General features: G+C 40.5%; 1 protein-coding gene across 5 annotated transcripts in view; it reads left to right on the forward strand.

Moving 5' to 3' along the window:
- The window catches only part of CCSER1 (coiled-coil serine rich protein 1), a 624313-nt gene continuing 603923 nt past the window's right edge, over window positions 1–20390 (forward strand). For 4 of the 5 annotated variants that reach the window (XM_004941036.5, XM_004941035.5, XM_040699150.2 and 1 more), the window contains exon 1: window positions 1–222. The gene's annotated coding sequence lies outside the window, so the exon portion shown is untranslated. The other variant, XM_046940422.1, reaches the window with a different exon arrangement.

Consider the following 20390-nt stretch of genomic DNA (forward strand, 5'->3'; position numbering starts at 1 on the left):
GCCCCCGCCCGCTCGCTCTCTGCCCGCACGCCGCCGCTCCGCACACACAGCCCGCAGCCGCAGCGTGACTGCCTGACCCCGGCCGGATTATTCACCTCGCGCCGGGAGGGGACGCGGGAAGCCGCCCGGAGAACCGCGGCGCGCCAGGCGGGGAGGTGGCGGCGGCCGCGGCGCCGCAGCGGGGTCCCCAGCCCCCGCCGGCTGCCGGAGGAGCCCGGCCAGGTATAGCGCGTCCCCGGCCCTGCCCCGGGCGGTACCGCAGGCCGCGGGGTGCCCCGGGGAGCCGAGCGAGGCGCGGGAGGCGGGCGGGTGTGCGGGTGGGGGCGCCCCGCGGTGCCAGGTGCGGAGGTGATGCGGAGGGTGTCTCCCCGGGGCGGCCCACCCGCGCCTCCGCGCCGAGCCGTGCCGAGTCCGCTGTCCTTCCCCGCTGCCGGGGCGGCTCCCGGCCGGAGGGAGGATCGGCGCTGCCGCAGCCCCGCGCCGAGCCCCGGGAGCGTTGGGGATTAGCGAGGGCGGCGGAGCGGGGGGAGGCAGCGGTGCGAACCGCTTTGTGGTGGGGCGGGCAGGGCTCGGCGCCCGCAGGTGTCCCCGGGAGGGGCCGGCGGCATGGCCGCGGGTCAGCGGGGACAGCGGGTCCTTTTTCCTCTCGTTCGTTTCGGGCGTTGCGTCTTGCTGTGTGTTTATTGTTATTTACGAAGGGATGCGAGGTGAACCCGTGGGGATGGCAGGAAGAGAAGTGCGTTCAGAAACGCGGGCGGCATTGGCGCGGGGCTGGGCTGGGGGCAGGAGCCGAGGGCGCTGCCTGTGTTTTCCGAAAGCACATGGCACGCTCGAAAGGTGGAGCAGATGGTGGTGGTGCTGCTGCCTGTTACGGACCGACCGGGGTTTGTGGAAATCCCGAGCTTCCTCTGGCTGATTCCTGCGCGGTTTCTGCTGGCTGAAGGAGGTGACCTTTCACGTTTCTGCTAGGCAAAGAAAGTTGCGGCAAGTCTTCCTGCTGAGGGACGGGGTAGGTCTGTTTTTCCACAGAGAAGAGAACCCTCAGAGCTGCGCGTCTCCCTCTTGCCTTTGAGACTGATGACAGTAAACGTCTCTGCGTACAGATTGCAGCGTGCTTTATTTTCTGATTGCACACCTTTATAGTTGAATGCAACTAGAAGGGAGGCTCAACATCTCTTCTTATCCTTTTCTGTGCCAGATGTGTTTTTTCTCTCTGGTATGTATTGCACTTGAAGTGTTAAACTCTCCGGGGGCACGGAGGTGGGGATGTGAGGCGAGGTCTATGAGTTACTTCAAACACTTCTCTGTGCTTGCACTTAAGAAGGAGAGAAGGGAACATGTTGTAAAAGCAGCTGAGGAATATATAAAAGTGAAATATTAATGAACTAGAAAAGCTGAGATAGTAAGACATTGCGCCTAATCATTTAGGAGGGCTCTTGTATGGCTGCTCCATGTATGCGTCTGTAGTACAAATGCAATTAGTATAAAGGACAACAGGATTTGTATTTGCCTAGCTAGAAGTAATAATAATGCAAAAACCTTTTTTGCATTGGTGATTATCTCTTGGGGCTTGTTTTACCCTTGATTTCTGAGGCTACCACGGAACTGTATTATTGCAGAAACAGTAAAAAAAAAAAAAAAAAAAAAAAAAAAAAAGTATATTTCAAGAATGCTGTCTTAGAGATGGAATGCAGAAGGCTGACTCAGTCCTGAAATTACTCAGAGGATTAGCCTTAGAAGGCCCTCTTGGGGACGTGAGGATGACTTTCCACTCTGAGGTAGTTGATCTTCTCTGGTATCCCAAGCGGAGAACAACTCAGGAGAAGGTAACATGTGGCTGTCCAGGCTATGTCAAGGTGTGTTGTGCCAACAAGAGATATTTTCTGTGGCTTGGAGTTCATTTACCCACTGAAATCAGGAGCGTGATGGGTTCTGCAGTGTTTTGGCCTGTCATCTTAACATGCATTTCCAGCTTTTGGGTTGCTTTGTACTTACATGAGTGTATGTGACTCATGCTGAGGAACATAGCAGGCAAACAGATCCTCTGCTCTTGTAAAGACTACCTGGACCTCAGTGCTTGGAAACAGAAAGCGATAGGACAAGTGTCAATTTACACTGTTTGTGTTTGCCTTGTAGTTCAGTTTTCATTTGTTTTCTGAAAAGACTGCCAGGATGTTCCCTTTGGTGGTGGTGTGGTTGTGCCATTTATTTGTTTATTTTATTGCTTTTCATTCTTAGAAAGAAGCGGATACAAATAGAAACTTTACCCAGCCCCATTGGGAAAGGTTGCACACAAGAGCTGAGCTTAGTTTTCTTACTAACGGGGGCTGATCCGTTTTCTGTTAGATGCAGAATTCTTGCAGCAGTTTCTCAGGCTGCTCACTGGGAGGATTTAGTTGAGTAGGAAAGTGGTCTGTCAGTGCACAAAATGTAGTCCTTGGCTGTGCGCCTTGTGGGACTTCTTGGAATAGCTTGTGCACATCAGCTTATGACCTCCTACCTTTGGGAGAGCTTGGTGCAGGCCTGGGCAGAGGGATGGACGTGGAGTCAGACAAGATGACCTGAGACAATAGGTAGGTACCTACCGTGTCTGGGTCATGTGGAGAGAAAGCACTTGGTACTTAAGTCTATGAGTCACTTACAATGTTGAGAAGGTGAAGTCTTGTATCTGCGTGTCTCAGTGTGTGGTTGTGCGAAAGCACCGTTGTGCCGCATAAACTACACATGTACAATTAACATTTCTCCTGATTCAAACCTAATGCCTCAAACGATATTTGTAGTAAATGGCTGGACAGTGAACAACTTTAAAGTACGTTTGGGAGTGGTGTTGGTTGCTAGACTAATTGTTTTCTAAATTGCAAGAGAGACGTCTTCTCCATCTGGCCCAATTCCTGCTCTTCCATGAAGATTCATGGAAAGTTGTCTATCAGGTTCCATGAAGGTTCATGGAAGACACTGTGGCTTTGTTGGATTAGCCTGTATGGAGTAGATGGGAGGTCAAAACTGCATGCAGTCTATGTATGGTTTTCGTGTGGGGTTATAAATTGCACAGAGAAAAACATGTTGTGAAAATAAGCTTAACGGTAGATTTTGGAAATAGTAAAAAAAAAAAAAAAAAATTGCATGTTCTCAGAACATGGCATTTCCATATGGTTTTAATTAATGGTAGATTAAAACAGGTGAAGCACTGGATGTAATGGTGTTTTTCTATTGGCACAAGTATTCATGGAAAAGAAAATCCATAGACTCTTCAAGTCAAATTAATAGGCAGTGCGTACTTTATTTTTAGAATAACCACCAGCTTGTTAGGGGCAGGAGCTGAGCTGTATTCTCTATCTTGCAGAAGTTAACGCTTATTAGAGGATTCAGTGCCTCAGGTCTTCCACAGTGCAAGTAGTTTTGCTGAAACTGGAGGGGAAAAAAAAAAGGGAACAAACCAGGGTCTGCTTGCTGCTACATATGCATGCTTCCTGAAAAAATGTTTTTGCAGCTTCATTGGGTTGCTCTCTCATTATCACATGTTTTTTTTTTGGCCATTTTCTGCAATGATAGTAGACAGTGTTACCTTGTTAAATGGAAGTACGCACACTTGAGTTGTTAGGCTTTAGCTACTGCATTTGTTGGCTGTGTGGGATGCTATGTAAAATACAGCTCCTGTAAGCACTTAAAATGCATGGCATGGCTTGTACCTGTAACATTTCCTGCATATCCTTATGCTTCAGCAGGAGCCTGTAACTTTGAGGAGGAGCAGCCATCTATTTCACATGCAGTTGTATTGAAAGCCAGTGCAGCTGTTCTCTACTTAACTGTCTGGTTATTGTTATTTACTGCTTTTTGTCTTCTCCTGCATGGTGGAGTGTTAGCACTTAGATGATGTGAACTACAGCTCTGTGGCAGAGAAATGTGGTATGGTTTTCCATTGTGTAGCAACAAAATGTTAGTGTTTCCTGCAGAGGCGACTGTTTCTGTCTGAAATATGATCTGTCCTATGTGGGATAGTTATTTTATCCTAAGGATACACAAGGATAGTTTATAGAAGGGTAGTGTAAGGGAAAGGAAAACATGGGCTGGCGGTAATTGTGAGAAGAAAAAAACCCACACATAACCAACAAACAAAAAAAGGCAAGAGTGTGCATTGTAGTTTCTTGTACACGTTTTGTGATTCTTCACAAAAACAATATATTGGCAGCTATTAAAAGATTGAAACGGCGATATTTCTGAATTGGTAATGTTTTACTCTTATCTTACTGGTTTACTGTACTAGTATAGTTTGGTTGTTTATTGATAATTTGGTGTACATGTGGAAACTGCCTGCAGGTGTGGTAGCAGGACTTCAGCATAAGTGGTGCAGCATTTATTCCTTGAAGTTTCTCCACTAGCAGATTACCTCTTCTGTCTAGGAGTAAAAGCTTTTCCAGCATTTTGTTTTGTTGCTAAGTGTGAGAGAAAGTAGTTCAATCACTCCTAGAATGTAGTGACACTTTTACATTATTCAAGAATATGCCACTTAATTTTTTATAATGTTCTAGCATATCAGGAATTTGAGATTCGGCACTCAGTAGTGCTTCAGAGGGTCACTGCTGTCTTCCAGTGAGATTAACCAGTTGTGACAGACTGGTAGAAAGCTTAAAAAAGTGCTCTTGGCCTCTACATTTTTACAGTACAAATCATTGCGTCAGAGAATATATTGGTTCCCATGCGTTTTTAGCTTTGGTGTTCTTCTCTGGTGTGGCTTCTTTCACTCTTGTTCTTTTGGCTGTTTTTCTGTTCCTCCTTTATGATGTGCCATCTTGATGTGATCTTTTCAAATGTTTTAGTGAGAAAATGGTCCCCCCCCCACCAGTGTTAGGGGGGTTGGAAAGAGATAATCCTAAGGTTCCTTCCAACCCATGCCATTCTAAGATATATTACTATGGGATATGTTGTGATGTGAATAATAGAATAGCTGCCCTGCCAAAACTAAGATTGTCTTTCATTTTCTGTATTAATTGCCAGCATACTTATTACCTTAGTCTGTACAAGAAAAAATTAAATAGGAATTAAATGTATATACTGTAACAATGCAAGCGATAACAAGTTAATTTAATTTGCAGTGCTCAGAAGCATTAATATACTGCTTCAGTAAGCAAGTTCTTCCATTAATATATTAATAATTTTTCTCTTCATATTGCTGAAGGGAATTGACGGGTAGAAAATGCCAGTACAGAAAATGGTGTGGCTTCCTATGTACTTATTTAGAGCAAAGTTATGCTTTCTGTTGATGGGGGTTCTTTCAGATTTACAGACATCCCAAAATACCCTGAGAGCAGATTATACTCTTAGATAAATTCGTGGTGTCTATTGTGCTTAAAATTACAAACTAGCCACAGATATTATTGGGTAAATATTGATGCATGTTAATTTTGTAATATTTCTTGATATTTAAAAGATGTATTTTTTAAGACACAAAGCATGTGTAGGAAATAGCATTTACAGACCAATATCACGTAACACACATATTAGTTTTGCTATATATGTAGAAATGTGAATATTGTGGTGTAATCTCTTGTTGCATGACTACACTTAAAAACAAACAAACAAACAAAAAAACAAACCCAAAAAACAAACCACACAACACATAGTATGTGAAAGCACACCTGCCCTGCTGGGAAGGACTTGGAGATCCTGATAGATGAAAAGCTGGATGTCAGCCAGCAGTGTGGTCTTGCAGACTGGAAAGCCAACAGTATCCTGAGGTGTATCAAAAGAGGGGTGGCCAGCAGGGAGAGGGAGGTGATTGTCCCCCTCTATTCTGCCCTTGTGAGGCTGCATGTGGAGTACAGTGGTCCAGGCCTGGTGCCCCCAGTATGGAAAGGATGTGGAGCTTTTGGAGCGGGCCCAGAGAAGGGCCACAAGGATGATCAATGGGCTGGAGCACCTTCCTGTGAAGAAAGGTTGAGGGAGTTGGGGATGTTTAGCTTGGGGAAGAGGAGGCTTGTGGGAGACCTCATTGAAATCTTTGAATACTTGAAAAGAGCTTACAAGCAGGAGGGGGGCCAATTTTTTATGCAGGTAGATAGCGATACGACAAGGGGAAATGGATTTAAACTGAAAGAAGGGAAGTTTAGATTAGATCTTGGGAAGGAATTCTTCACTCAGTGTGTGGTGAGGTGCTGACACAGGCCATCCAGAGAGGCTGTGGATTTCCCATCCCTGAAGGTGTTCAAGGCCAGGCTTGATGCGTTCCTGAGCAATCTGATCTAGTGGTTGGCAACCCTGCTTATGGCAAGGGATTGGATCCAGATGATCTCTGAGGTCCCTTTCAATCCAAGTCTATCTGTGATTCTATGGTTGTCTTTCAGAGACACTGTAGGAAGGCATACTAATTGTTCTGTGTACATTCCTCCTTAGAGACTGATGAGCTGCTAAGGAGCCTTAAGTGGATAGGTACTTTCTATTCTCTTTCAGTTTTGCCATTTTACAATGTGAAAGTAGATGTGGCATAAGGAATGTGGTTCCCAAAGCTGATGGCAGGCTCCACAAAATGATGTAGCCGAATAATGTGGTTTTGTTTTGTGTAAATTATCCAGTGTCTTATAGGTATAGTTAGTGTAGGGATCATACTGTGGATAAAAGACTGAAGCATCCTGATTTGTTATCATTTTCAACTCAATTTTTATGTATCAGTCATAAGCTCCTTCGGAAGAGTTGTCTCTGTAGGGTAGTGGTTAAACTGCTACTGATTTTAATGAGAACTTGATTATAACTTTAAATAATATTTTAGAATATTATTTATGTATATATATATAATATTTATATTATATTTAGAATTATATTATAAAATATAACCATAGAATAGCTACATATAAGCTATTTCTTATGACGTGTTGAAAGTCCTGAATAATAGAAAAAGGAATTTTAGAATGGCTAAGACACTGCAAATGCAATTGACATGAATTAAGTTCAGTGTGTCTGAAAATAAACTGATCTGTACCTAGAGGCACCTAGCCTGTACTAATGGCAATTATACGAAGGTGCAGTGCCAAGTGGGAAACAAGATATTTATAGTTTTGACAAAGTTCAACTGGAGCAGAGTTTAAAAATACCAACGATGTTAAAAATGCTCACCTGGATTTTAAATATTCAGAGGAGAAACATAGGAAAGTAGTAGGTAGTATATGAGGTTTGGAAAAGCTGTATCTCAAAGTCAAGTTCAGAGTTGTGGAAAACATGCATATGGAGTACATGAGGAGGAAATAAAAGGAACACAGATGAGTAAGTTTGTCAACTGTTAGGGGCTGACACCACAAATGACCTCTTTTTATCTGCTAATCTGTTTCATAGCTGGTAAACTCTTGGGCATCTGCTGAGATGGGAGAAATAAAAAAGGCAGAGGAGAGTTGGTGGGGAATGAAAGTAAAGTCAGCTGTTCTGTTCTCCTGACTCTGTGCCTTTGTTCTACCCTTCCACAAAGAGGTTGCCAGAAGAAATTCGAGGATTAGTCACATTAGCCAGCAAAGTAATCTCTATCCTTTCTTAAGCCCTCATATTAACATCCTGATCTTGGTCAAATGGGTTTCTGATGGCTGACTGTTTTTGCCACAGCCTCTGTGAGTTTTACACCAGTACTGACTCATGGCTCTCATTAAGTCAGTAATGTACAAGTTGGGAGTTCTGTCTGTTAAAGGTAGGTTTTGTTTTAGATTAAACTTCTAACAGGCAGAAATTGGAACCAGAAGCAACAAGGCTGTTCTAGACTGCTAGATCGGCAGCTCTGCTATGCATATGTATATTAATATACGGGGAAGTTAGTCTGAACTTGTTTTGTTTAGAGTTAGTTGAGCTAAGGGCATGAAAGCAGTTACCCTATGAGACATAGCTAAGGCCTGATATCTTGATAATAAATCTGAAACTTTTGTGTCAAGAGACAATTATCATTTATGCCTACAGCAGTTTCAAATTAGTAGTGTTAACAGATGATGATGACTAGGGCATTAATAGAACTTGAATGAAGTTCATAGCTAACACATCCATTACTTTGCTGGGAGAGATCCCTTTTGTACTCTAGACACCATAAGGATCAATTTTCCGGGTAAATACCACTATTTATATATATGCAATATATATGCAAATATATACTTGCATATAATACAAGTATTTGTGGAAGGTAGAAGGTAAGCTGCGTTGCTTTCAGTTAAGAGCTAGGCTTTGTTCCAATTGTTGAATAGTGAGTGTTGTGCAATAGTTCAGAAAAACGGATTTCTTTCATTTACTTGCTTCACTGCAGTAAAATCCAAAAATATGTTCAGCTTTTAAAATCCACTCCCAGTTCTCTAATAACCGAGGAGTGGAGAAGATAACAAAACCAAGAAAATACTACTCACTCTGTTTTGAGGGAGTTTAAAGTGTTATGTGCAGCACGCTTCTGAAAGCTGTGTATTAGCACTGCTCACATTACAGCCGTGGTTAAAAATGGCCTCAGGGTGATACTATTCACTGAAGAAGGTAAGCAAGTACTTACTACTGGAAAATGTTGTGAGAACTTTAGAGTACCTGCTTTTACACATTTTCATTTGATTAAGATCCTACAGCGTAGTTGTTCTACTGTGATTCTACATCCTCTGAAAATAGACAAGGGGGGAAAAAAAAGTATGTTCAAAGGAAGCATTTCTGTATTCAGGTTTATGATTTGTTTTCTTCCCCTATAGTTTACCTTTGGCTGGGTCAATACATGTAGCTTCCAAAATGTTGAAGCTGAGCACCCGAGAAATTGTAAAATATTTATACAGCACTATATCTTGATGCAGCATTTTCTAAATATAGACTAAGTCCTTGTCCTAAAGAGTTTGTATAGTTTAAATAAAACGAGATGTGACATGACACAGAACAGCTTGAGAGAGGCATGAGAGCTAAAGAACTGTTTCGAGAATTTGAAATGGACTTGAAAGGACAGTGAAAATGATGCTTCGCCAAACGACAATAACATCATCAAAAACAAAACAAACAAACAAAAAAACCCAACAGAAATACCAGAGTTTGAACTCATCTGTTGCTTGCGTGGGGTTTTTATTACTGGTTTGCAGAATCTGTTATTTCTTCTTAATTTATTAAATCTATGAAATGTACGTATATGTTTTAAAGGTAATAAACAGTGAAGGAGTTAAGAGCTGTTTGCAAATACATGCTTGTGGGACCAGATCCTCAGCTAGTGTTACAGTACTGCTTCCTTTGGTGGAGCCAAATGCTCTATTGTCCATGCCTCCTGTTTGGCCTTGTATTTAGTACACTGAGCAGTAACTGCTGCTGCTGAGAGGGAGATGGAGCAGGCGTGTGAGCTTATGAACTATGGTGCTTTTAGCAGTGGTATATTGTTGGTTCTCCTCCATTCCTCTTGAAACTGGTTCTCTGTCCCAGAAGTAGAGAATGAAGCTTGCAAAAATTTGGTATAAGAAGCATGAAAGAAGTCTGAAACCTTAGTTAAAGTTTTAGTAAGCGTTATGAAATTTGAGGGGAGGAAGAGGCTGTTGTGAGATCTCTGGTTGAGAGAAGAGCTTCCTGATAAGGTCATTCTTTGTTTAGTATCAAAGTGTTGACCTAGAAGAGGATTGTTGTACATGTCTTGGCTGCTGGGAGCTCCTTGCGTTGAAACGAACTAACCACAGTATGCAAATCTATTGGAAACTAAGCCTTGTTAGATCTAGTATTCATAATGATATGTGAGAAAAAAAGCCTGAGCGGCTTTCTTAATCTTTTTTAATTTACTTTTTGATGGTCTTCCTCCTTCCCCCTAGGTTATTTCTCTATGACCTTTTCCAAAAGTTGTGGGTGGAGCACTCATTCAGGGTGTTGGACTGATGCCTACCTGATGAGAATTGATTTGTTCAGGCCCGTATCCCAGATTTGTTTGCACCCCCTGAAGGCTTGATTTTGTTTTTAATACTTAACTGAAGTCCTCTAGGAAACATGTTGCAGGTATGGCGTTTTTGTTAAACTCAGCTTTTATCTGAAAGGTAATGGGTGCTGTATTCTTAAGATAGTCTGTTTTCATTGACATGCAGTGAATCTGTCAGCAGAGACAAAGAAGGCCAGGCTTGACTTCTGTGCAGTGTGTGTTGTTGGAAAAGGATGAAGAAAGTTCAAACAAATGCTGCTGTCATGGTAGATAAGTATCTGAATGAAAGTTGCCTGTTACAGGTACCAGCTGAAGATGGGAAACTGTGCCACATTACCGGTCAGCATCTCTTTGATTCTTCTAGGTTAAGGAGGTGTAGGAAGTAGAAAAGCTTCAGATAGAGGCATGTGTTTTCTGTGTGATAGCAAAACATTTAGCAATTAATAGCGAAGAAAAAATCCAAATACACCGGAGTGTGCAATCATACCAATGTTTTTCAGTGATTTGTTGCTTTAGTAGAAAATAAGCTTAAAAATAAAGCAAAAGAGTCTTTGTGTCAGGGGAAACCTAACATGTAGGGAAGCATAGGTTTCAGTACTTGACTTCAGTACTAACATTCAGAAAGCACATTATGTTTCTTATCTGTAGCTGATCACAGCTGATGTTGAAGAACAATGTAGAGAATAAACGTACAAGAGATGTCTGTCTTGGACTGTGAAAGGTAATAAGATATGAGTGCTTGGCACAGTAGCAAAAGCAAAAACTACTCATGTTGTTATTTATTTTGAAAAACAGGTTGGACAGACTGCTCTGTAGTGTTTATTCAAGAGCATAAAATGAGCTTGGTTTGCTCTCCTAGTCAGGTTTGTATTACTGTGAAACCACTTGCTGAGCTTGTATGCAGAAAATGTACCTGTTTGTTGGAAAGAAAATTTAAGCTGATATAGTGGTATGTTGGGGACAACAGGGCTGACTCCAAGGTGAAGCATCCTTTTTAAGTTGGAATTCTTGCCTTGGAAATGAACAGATACAAAACTATCACGTTAGTTGTGCTTCAGTCAGTGTTAGTTGTACTCAGGTTGCTGTATGTGTGTATTAGACCTTTTGTAATTTATCAATTATTCATAATAATGCAGGAAAGCTGCGTTTCGAGGGCTTTTTTATTATCTTGAATGCCACAAATCTATAATACTTAGAGATTTACCAGGGGGATTTAATGAATCTATGACAATAGAAACAATTACAGAGGTGGTGGAAAGAATCCTTGAATGCCTTATTTTTATTTCCCTAGAGTTAATCTTCACATATCAAAGTAAATTAAGCAGAATACACTGCTTAGATGTGGTTTTTTTTTTTTTTTTTGGATTCCCAAGTCAAAAGCTATTATGCACAAAATGTAATTCTCTTTATTCCCTGTCCTACACTATTTACTTGAAGTCAGAATAAGTGCAGAATCATATTCTACATCCAATCATGGCATTAAGGGAAAGACACCAGTTATGTTATGTGCAGTAACCTGTACATACAGGTGCAATATAAGTAGGTCGCTCCAGAAGTCATGCCTCCTGTTTATTTCCCTGGAAACTACAACAGCTACGAAGAGAACAATAACACTATTTGATCAAACAAATTCTCATCTACAGGACACTGTTTTTCAACGTAGTTACTGCTGTTAGCTGTTGCTATCAAAAATGCATGAGAGTCTGCATGCCGCGCTCATAAAAGGCTGTATGGCCATCCAGAATGTGGCTTGTCTTTCATGTTGCTGTTGCCACTGTTGAACCAAACTACCTGCCACCTCATTGTGCTCCCATCTACTGTTCGATGTCCATAAATGTTCATCAAGCATTGGTGAATGTTAATGGGTGCCATGTTTTCCTCATGATGGAATCAAATGACGCACCTTTGCTTCATCTGCAGTTCAGCATCAGATGTCACTTTGTCAGACTGCCCCTTTGCTGCCATGTGTCACATGGCAACAAAATGTAACCAAATATTGGTGGGAAGGTTCAGCCTACCACCAACATCCACCACTGATATCATAGGTGATCATAATAAAATAGGAAGCTTAACTCTTGGAGCAGCCCTCCTATATTCCATTATTTTCCATTATTTCAAAAGCTACTTTGGCATGACTTTTTTTTCCTGTTAAATAGATTGTTGCCATTAGGTGATTAATGTATTAAAGATGAACTGGTATTTTCCCTCTAATGAGTGCTAGACCATAGTCATATCAATCTGGGAAGATTTTTGTAAGGGAGGCAATGTTTTGCCATGAGTCTAGTTTTCAAAATCAATTGAGTATCCATGGAGGTGTGCTCTCCAAACATCAATTTAACACCCTTAGGATTTTCCTGCTGTGTGCTGTTTACTGGAGAAGACAGATTTGATGGAAACTGGAATCATTCTGGCTAGAGGCGAAACAGAATATATTTCATATTTGCTTATTTGTCTAGGAATAAATACAAACAGAGATGAATTTCACTGTAATCCTCACTGTTTATTATGTTGTGCTAATCTCTATAGCTACATCTGATTACGAAAGGAAAAAAAAAGCCACCAGTAGGCTTTAAAAGTTTCTACCATCTGTCCTGGTGCTTACCCTTCGTTTGCTGTAAGGATGTATTGCGAGCAGCTTGAAAGGCTCCCTAGTGTATTGTAACCTTCAATGCTATTTTTACCTTGTCTGTCTTTTGGGCTCTGTATGTTCTAACGGAGCAGTGTGTGGATCTTATTTCACTGAAATATATATACGTATACATTCAGCTTTCTCATCAGTTGTTCAGTGTAGAAGCTTTGGATTTGGGACCTTCTTTCTATACTGCATATGAAATTACACCTTGCACAGTGAAGATTTCACAAACAGCAAGTCACTCAGGTCCACTGTAAAAATAGTAGTAAGTGGAAGGGTGTGCTTTCCACTCTGTCCATCCTTGGGGTTTTTACCCTGTTTGTCTTGTGTCTTTCTCCAAATCAGTATCACACAAATGATTGTACCCTTCAGCTAACTTTCTGGATTGTGTTCATCCTTCATCCTCATCTGACATTTCACTGTTCCTGTGTGCTGCGGAGATCTCGTTGGATGTGAAACTGCAGGAGGAGGGCTGGCATATGCTTTCATCAAGACAAGGGCTTTCTGGCAACTCCTGGCCTACTTTATGGTGTGTATGAGCTACAGTTGAAAGGAGTATGAACCACTGTTGAAAGGAATATGATTACTTGTGATTGCTGTGGAGAAACAGGCTGTTGTGTTTTGAAGAGCTGAATGAGGTATTGAATTCACAACACTTTCTGCCGTGACGAAGTACCTCGTTTGTCTTAATCACATTTTGTTACTGTCCTGAACGTAATAAACAATAAGTCATTAAAGCTAGTCATGACCTCCATGATCTTTTGAGAAAATACTTCTGTTACTGAAAAGCTGGGTTAATCTCTCCCTAAATCTGTAAGTAATTCAGGCCGTGACTGTGGTTTCAGCACTTTTTCCTGGAAAGCACAGACTGGTCAAGTGATGGAGATCAAGATCGTAACCTACAGATACAATATCTGAGAATCAATCCTTGCATTTTTTTTAACATAAATGAAAAAAATATTTAAATATTGAAAACATTTTAAATATATTAAGTACTTTTTTGAAACAAGGTTCAGGTATGCTTTTTTTTTCTTTTTTTTTTTTCCCTGCCCTTAGGTTTTTAAATGCAGTAGTTGCTCAGGGCATGAAACTGGTGATGTCACTATGTGGTTACACAGAAGAAGACACACGTACCTAAAAGAATTTAAATTTCATGCTAGAAATCTTTTAAAATAGGTGTATGGGTTTTGGAGAGAAAACATTAATCTGAATTGTTCTCGCAACTCAACGAACAGAGGGGGTACTCTCAGGAAGTGCAATTACCAACTTTTAAGCTCCTTGGTTTAGAAGATTTTTTACCTTGTTAATATATGTGTTTACTAGGTCAGTTGTGGTCTAACAGATTGTCACATATGGTAATGGTAAGGAGGTTTGTATGTTTAAATATATTATCTAAGTTGATTGACTTTCATTGGTGTAGCTGGTTTTGAAAATATTTCAAAATACGAGTATAGTGGGTAGGCAAACTTGGAACTTTGTGCTCAAGTGTGTGGAGAAGCTTAAAAGTCTGTATGTTTTCAAGAGAGTAAGTTTGGGGAAGAGAATTCCATTAGGTGTTACCACGTGTGTAGAATTTCTGGCATGAAAATGTTAGGACACTGAAAGGATAATCTTTTGGGGGAGGTAAATGTCCAATGCCCTTTTTCTAGATGTAATCTGTTGCCCATTTGCAAATGGTAAGCTGGCTGCACTTTCAGAATGATGAGATCAAAGTTCTTAATTGGCAGAGTTTCCTGGATTTTGAAGTGTGTAGAATTGTGGAAATTAAGAACTTGGAAGTCTCTGTGAGATCTAGTTATGTACGCAGTGCCCAAGATAATGCAAATTACATTAGCTGACAATCTTATTCTGTGAGCTGAGGGAATCCTGCTGATCTTCTTTTTGTTTTTTGAACCTTGATAATCCACTGTCCCACGTGGCAAACAAGGGAGAACTTGTTTTCTGTATATCAAATGATGGCAGTGATTTCTCGGTAGCTGAGTTAATTTCAAATTTATAACGTGACTTCAGATTAACATTTGATTTCTCATAGGTAATGGTATTTTAGCATCTGAACTCTGTTTGTAAGAAGAAAAAAAAAATCCTCTCTCTGAAGCATTTGTGTTTTAAATCTGATCATGCTTTTTTCCTCTTATGTAGTGTGTGTGTGCGCGCATGTGTGTGTCGGAGTTTAACCCCTTAGTGGATAGCTGTGCTGAAAGTGCTGTGGCCATGATGCTAGCTAGCATCACTTCCTTAAATCAAGTCTTAAAATCTCAGATTCTAGATGAACCTAAAGTTTATTAGTATATACATAAGAAGAGGAGTTCAATTTCAAGGAATGATCTGAGCTGCATAGTAAGATGAGTTCATTTGCACAGGGTTCATTGTAATAAGCTGTATATTGTATGAATGGGAAGCAGAAATTTAGGTCATCTTTCAACTGTTTGAAAAACAGTGACTTACTGAAGTGGTGGGTAGGCAATCCCCCACTGTATTTAGGGAGTGAGACTATAATATGTCTCTGCACAGTGCATTACTGAGCTGAAATATAGACGTTTTTCTTTCTGTATTTATTATTTGTGAAACTGCTTTCTGAATGAATCAATTGAGTGTCTTGCACAGTAAAATGTAATGTCAACTTGTAGATAGAAATAGGGCAAATGTGGGTTAGAGAACTTTCTGAAATGGGGTGGTGTTTAGTTTCAGTTTAGTGCCTGTAAATAGAAAAAATATTTTAGAACATTTGGAATCTGAATGCAAAGGACCTAAGTTGTGTACGTTGTTATATGGGAGGTCTGAAGTGTTCTATCGATGAAATCTGAGAATGAGTTACTCTTAGGATGCACACTGTCACAGAGTAGGTTTCACTTTCAAACTCTGGCTTGAATGGATTTTAAAAAAGAGTTGCTGTCAAAGAGCACTCAGCCCAGATGTCTTTTGTATAACACTACAGATTTTTTAATACCAAAGGACTTATCACTGCTCTTGTTGGCTACTGGTTACTCTCTCCATTTTTATTTTTATTTTCTGGTTTATTTCTTACTGCCTAGAGTAGGAAAATGATTTAGCCTCTTCCATCTTCATCTTCTTGCACACTAGGGCAGACTTAATAGGAAGGCATATGAAGAGAAGTTAATGCCTTTAATTAGTTTCCATGGGACTTTAAAAAAAATATATATGTGGTTACAGTTCATTTTCTTATAGAAGACTGTTTTCTGTAAGCCTACATATTGAATTAAATTTGAATTAGATTCTGTGAGGAGGAACTCTTTTTGATATAGCGCAAGGACTTAGTATGGCCCAACTATTTTGGGGTAAGAAGAAGGATCCAGGAAAGAAGTTCTTTAATTTCCTGGCAGCAGATGTCATCCCCCAGGCCACTGCAGAAGTGATGCCTTTGTTGCATGCCATCCTGTGTTCAAGAGGAGGTGTTCAGCTGCTAGGTCTGTGTTACTTGCTGAAGCAGCAGGCTTGTGTCTGCTCCAGGTGATGGATCAGATGGAGGTCTCCCATTTGCCTTGTACCATCCACAGGCAGTCCTCCAGGTGTCTGAAAACCTGTCTTCAGAACTTTCATGGTAGCTTACTATTGCAGGCGTAACTTGGTTGCAGTTCTGCTGAATAAGAATATGCTTAGTCTTGTTTTCTTGAAAGTAATGAAAAAGGTGTATTTTTATCTCAGAAATGAAGTGATTATGGATTTCGCTAACCAGAAACATGTTTCTTACTCTCTCCCCAGCTATGACTGCAGCAGCTTTCTTTGCTGTCTGCTGGCCTTTTGCCTTTTACATCTGTGGCTGCACGCAGTTTCAGTCACTCCTTATCCTACACTAGCACTCTGTGCCAGGAGGAGCCCTCAGAGACCACAGCTTAACTCTGCTTAAGCTTTGCTGTACAAGCCTGTTGTCAGACAAAGCTTCACATTGAATTCACATTTTCATTATGGAACCGTGCATCTAATTTGTTCTTTCAGCTAACTTAAATGGAAGATGGGTGGCATCTGTTTAATAAAATCCATCATCATCTGGAGATTAAAGAGGAAAACATTTATAGTTTCCTGTATGTTAGTGTATGGGCTTAATACTTTTATAGGGGATTCATTGCTGACTTGGAATTTTATAGGAAACTACATAGTCAACACGTTTATTGAAACTTAACATCAGTGTGGGAACGTGTTCTTTTCTTGTCTTGGGGATTTCTGAATGCCTCATCTAAATCTGAGCCCAGCAGAAAGCGAAAGTGTTACCAATCCCATGTCTATGCAGCCCAGTATAAAAACTCTGATGTAACCAAGTTTCTCTCATTTACTTCCACTGTGATTTTATGTTAAAATATTATGTATTTTTTGGACTTGTGTATATATATATATATATTTTTTTTTTACTATATTGGCAGCGATATCTCTCCCTTCAACGTAGGAAGGAATCCTTATGCCAGGAGTTACAGTTAAGAAAACAAACTGAGTAAGTTTGTAGGCAATTGAGGCATATTGCTGGTTGTTACCCACTTTGCTACAGCTGGATTCTTCAGAAGATTGTCAAGGTAGCATTTCACTGGCTGTATGGATAACATACAGCATGTTTCTTGGCTGGTTATGATCTTCTAGCTTTCATTCATTATATACAGCACAGACATAATGCTTTTTTAATATAGGTTTTGTGAGTGTATATGAGATTTGGTTTTTGTGCTACAAAGTTGTAGTATCATAAGGTATAATTAGGCAAGCTATAATTAAACTACTACTGAGTTATATAGTTTTGGATGATACATTATTTCCTTTTGGATTGAAGCCATTTCTTTCATGTGGTTTCCATGTCTGCAATTTCTTGTTCTTCAAAATATGATTGAATACTGAGCAGACATGCATAGCTAATGACGTAGTGGGAAATTCAATATTTTAATGACTTTGAGGCATAAAGCCTGCTCCCTCCACCCTTTATTTCTTTATTAATAACATTATGTATACTAAGTTATGTGTAAATCTATGTGAATGAAATATGATATAAGTGAAAGCAGTTTAGTAAACACAAGCATACAGTGTCTATGAAGAAGCTGAACTGTGGATATATTGACTATTGCAAGTAAAGGGTGTGTTCCAAGGGTGTTCTTCATGCATCAGCTAAAACTAGTGGGATGCCATGTGACAACAGCAGACTGTAGTGGAAGCACCGGTTGCTGACTGAGAGGCTAGGTAAGCATTTTGGTGACTGAAGGGTTTGAGTGGGGATGCTGAGAACTGCCCTTGCTTCTGGCCAGTCAGCTGTGGCAAATGTATTCCTGGAATGGTTTGTATCAACAACTGCAATGCCATGTCTGTAAGAGACTCAGCTGAATTAATGTCTCACTCAGCAGGATAAGGAGATGTTAGCCACCTGCAGGAGCACCTGTGAGAGCCTTAGGTTTTGTACTTGCCTGGTTTAGGTGGGTTAACACCTGGGACTAAATTACAGTGAGGGAGGTGTTGTCTGAAAAGTGGATTTGATGCCCAGTGTGCAATAGGTCAGTGATCATAAGCTCAGAAGAGCTAATTTATTTCAGGTTTGTGCAAGCTTGGGTGCTCAGTGGTTTCCCACAGATCAAGCACTGCAAACAGAACAGCCCATGATATATTTATATGCAGAAGTTATGAGTTAGTGACTTTTCCAGTCTGTCTTCCTCATGGTGATTGGTTAGTAATTTATACAAAATTGTAATATTGTTGACTCTGTACTACATTACTGTGCTTCATTACTGTGCATGCTCAGGAGGGTTCTTCTTCTGGGCAGGGGTCTTTTTGGCATGTGGATGTGATTTTTCCTATTATAATGAAGGTGGTTCAGCTAAGGATATGTGGACCTTGAGTTTTCTTCCTAAGTTGACAACATCCTCAAAGCATCCTGTTTAATGTCTTCCTCAAGGCCTACTGGCTTTGGGATGTCCCTGGCTAAAGGATGTCAAGTGTTTATTCTTCTGATACTTAATACAATGTTAGTTCAGTTTTTAGAGTTAGTCTTCCTCAGAAGGGGGAGAGCACAGAAGTAACCCCCTTGCTGCCTACACTCCCTTCTGAAAGGCTCTAGAAAAAGGACTGAGCATATGTGAACCTGAGTATAGAAGACACAAACCTGAGGAGCCCTATATGTACGCACCACTGGGGGGACACACCTATGAGCAGAGACCATTGCTGGATCTAAGGGTGGTGATATTTTTACCTTCTTTTCACATCTCTCTCTGTCTTCACTTTCGACACATAAACCAGCTTTATCTTTTGTAATTCTTCTGAGATTTGAGTAGATTTGTTTTTTATTTGAACATCTCAAGTGATTGTCATTACTGCTGGTTACTGAACAGAGAATTAAAATGTTAACCTCACCCTAGCCCACCCAGAGGGACAGGACAGTGTTCAAGCTCTGGCTGTAGCAACGATCAGAAGGCTGCAATGGACTTCAAAGATGTCTGCATCAGAAGTGGAAACATGGAAAAGTGGGTGATGGGTGATAACACAGAAAGATGGCACTAAGAGTTTGTCAACACTGGATGGAGAATTCTGGTGCTGGGGAAAGAATGATGATTTGTGTGTTCAAGTAGTGTGGCAGACACTTAGATAACATGTTGAAGGTGATAGCAGGGCTGCTGATTTTTAAATGATGCTCCTTTTGCCAAATGATAGCTCTGCAGCTGTAGCTCTTTCAGGTGGACTGTTTTGGTTGGGATTCAGGATAGGCTTTCAGAGGAAAGATGGCAGCACCAGTGTTAGATGGACAGTCTGACAGTGAATGTCAATTTGCTTTTTTTCTTTCTGAAAGAAAAAAATCAAGCAAATATGCTTACATTGTGTTTGTGCATGTATGGAGTATGAAATATAAATATTTACATAAGCTGTTGTCCTTTTGCATGCGTAATTTCTATGATGGAGGACAGTAACGATATTTGCTAAGAACTGGTTAAAATTGTTGTGTGCTTTATTTGACCATTTCTATTAAGATTTCTGTGATGGTGGTGATCTTAAACATTGGTTTTCATTTCTTATTCCTTTTGTGTTTTTTTTCTTGTGATGGTGATTGTAGTAAGATGGATTAAAACTGGAGAACAAATGTCTGTTCTGCTACAAGAGTACAAATGTTATATTAAAACTAATAGCATATAACTTTCAACTGATTTAAAACCTTTTCCATTTTCTTAACATAGCAATAACATTTAGTGCTTACACAGCGCTTGACCTTTCCAGAAGCGCTTTACAAATATTAATTAATTGTTTTCTGAGATTGAAAAAGTCACACAGTGAAGACTGAGGGAAGGAACAGTGGGAACAGCTAGGCCAGAAGGGGAGAGAGCATCTTGCTACACCTCATTATTTCCTGTATTGTCAGAGATGCCATCCTTCTTTCATGGTTGTTCCCTTTTGACAGCTCTTATCTTCAGAATTCCACCCTGTGTATTTCTTAGCAAATTTCTCCTCTGACAATATGCAATGGAGTTGTGCCCCTTGTGTAGTTACAGGCTCACTGAGGTTTCTGTTGGGAAAGGGCAAGTGTATTCTCTTAGTATTCCTCAAACGAGAAATGATTAAACTTTGTAAGGTACCTTCCCATAAGTGGTCTTAAGGATTTTAACACAATTAGCATTTCCACATTTTGCAAACCTATAAAAATCAAAGCTCAGAGATGACAGAATTGGAAATAGCAAACTGGTTGCATGGCAGATTGCTCCTTTTCAAGTGAATGAATGTAACTGTCTAAATACGGAAAGCAGAAATGCTTTGAATTCTGAAATAGAAAAAGATTGCACCTGTTAAGCCCTTGTTCTGGTTTTATGGTTTTTCATCTGTATTCCACAGGACAACATCATGCAGTGCACTGGGAATTAAAGAGTTAATGCTGCAGTCCCATAGATTTGTCAGTATTTTCAATCTCTTGGTCTCAGAAGG

Source organism: Gallus gallus, chromosome 4 (assembly GCF_016699485.2).
Source record: "Gallus gallus isolate bGalGal1 chromosome 4, bGalGal1.mat.broiler.GRCg7b, whole genome shotgun sequence".
Classification (NCBI taxonomy): domain Eukaryota; kingdom Metazoa; phylum Chordata; class Aves; order Galliformes; family Phasianidae; genus Gallus; species Gallus gallus.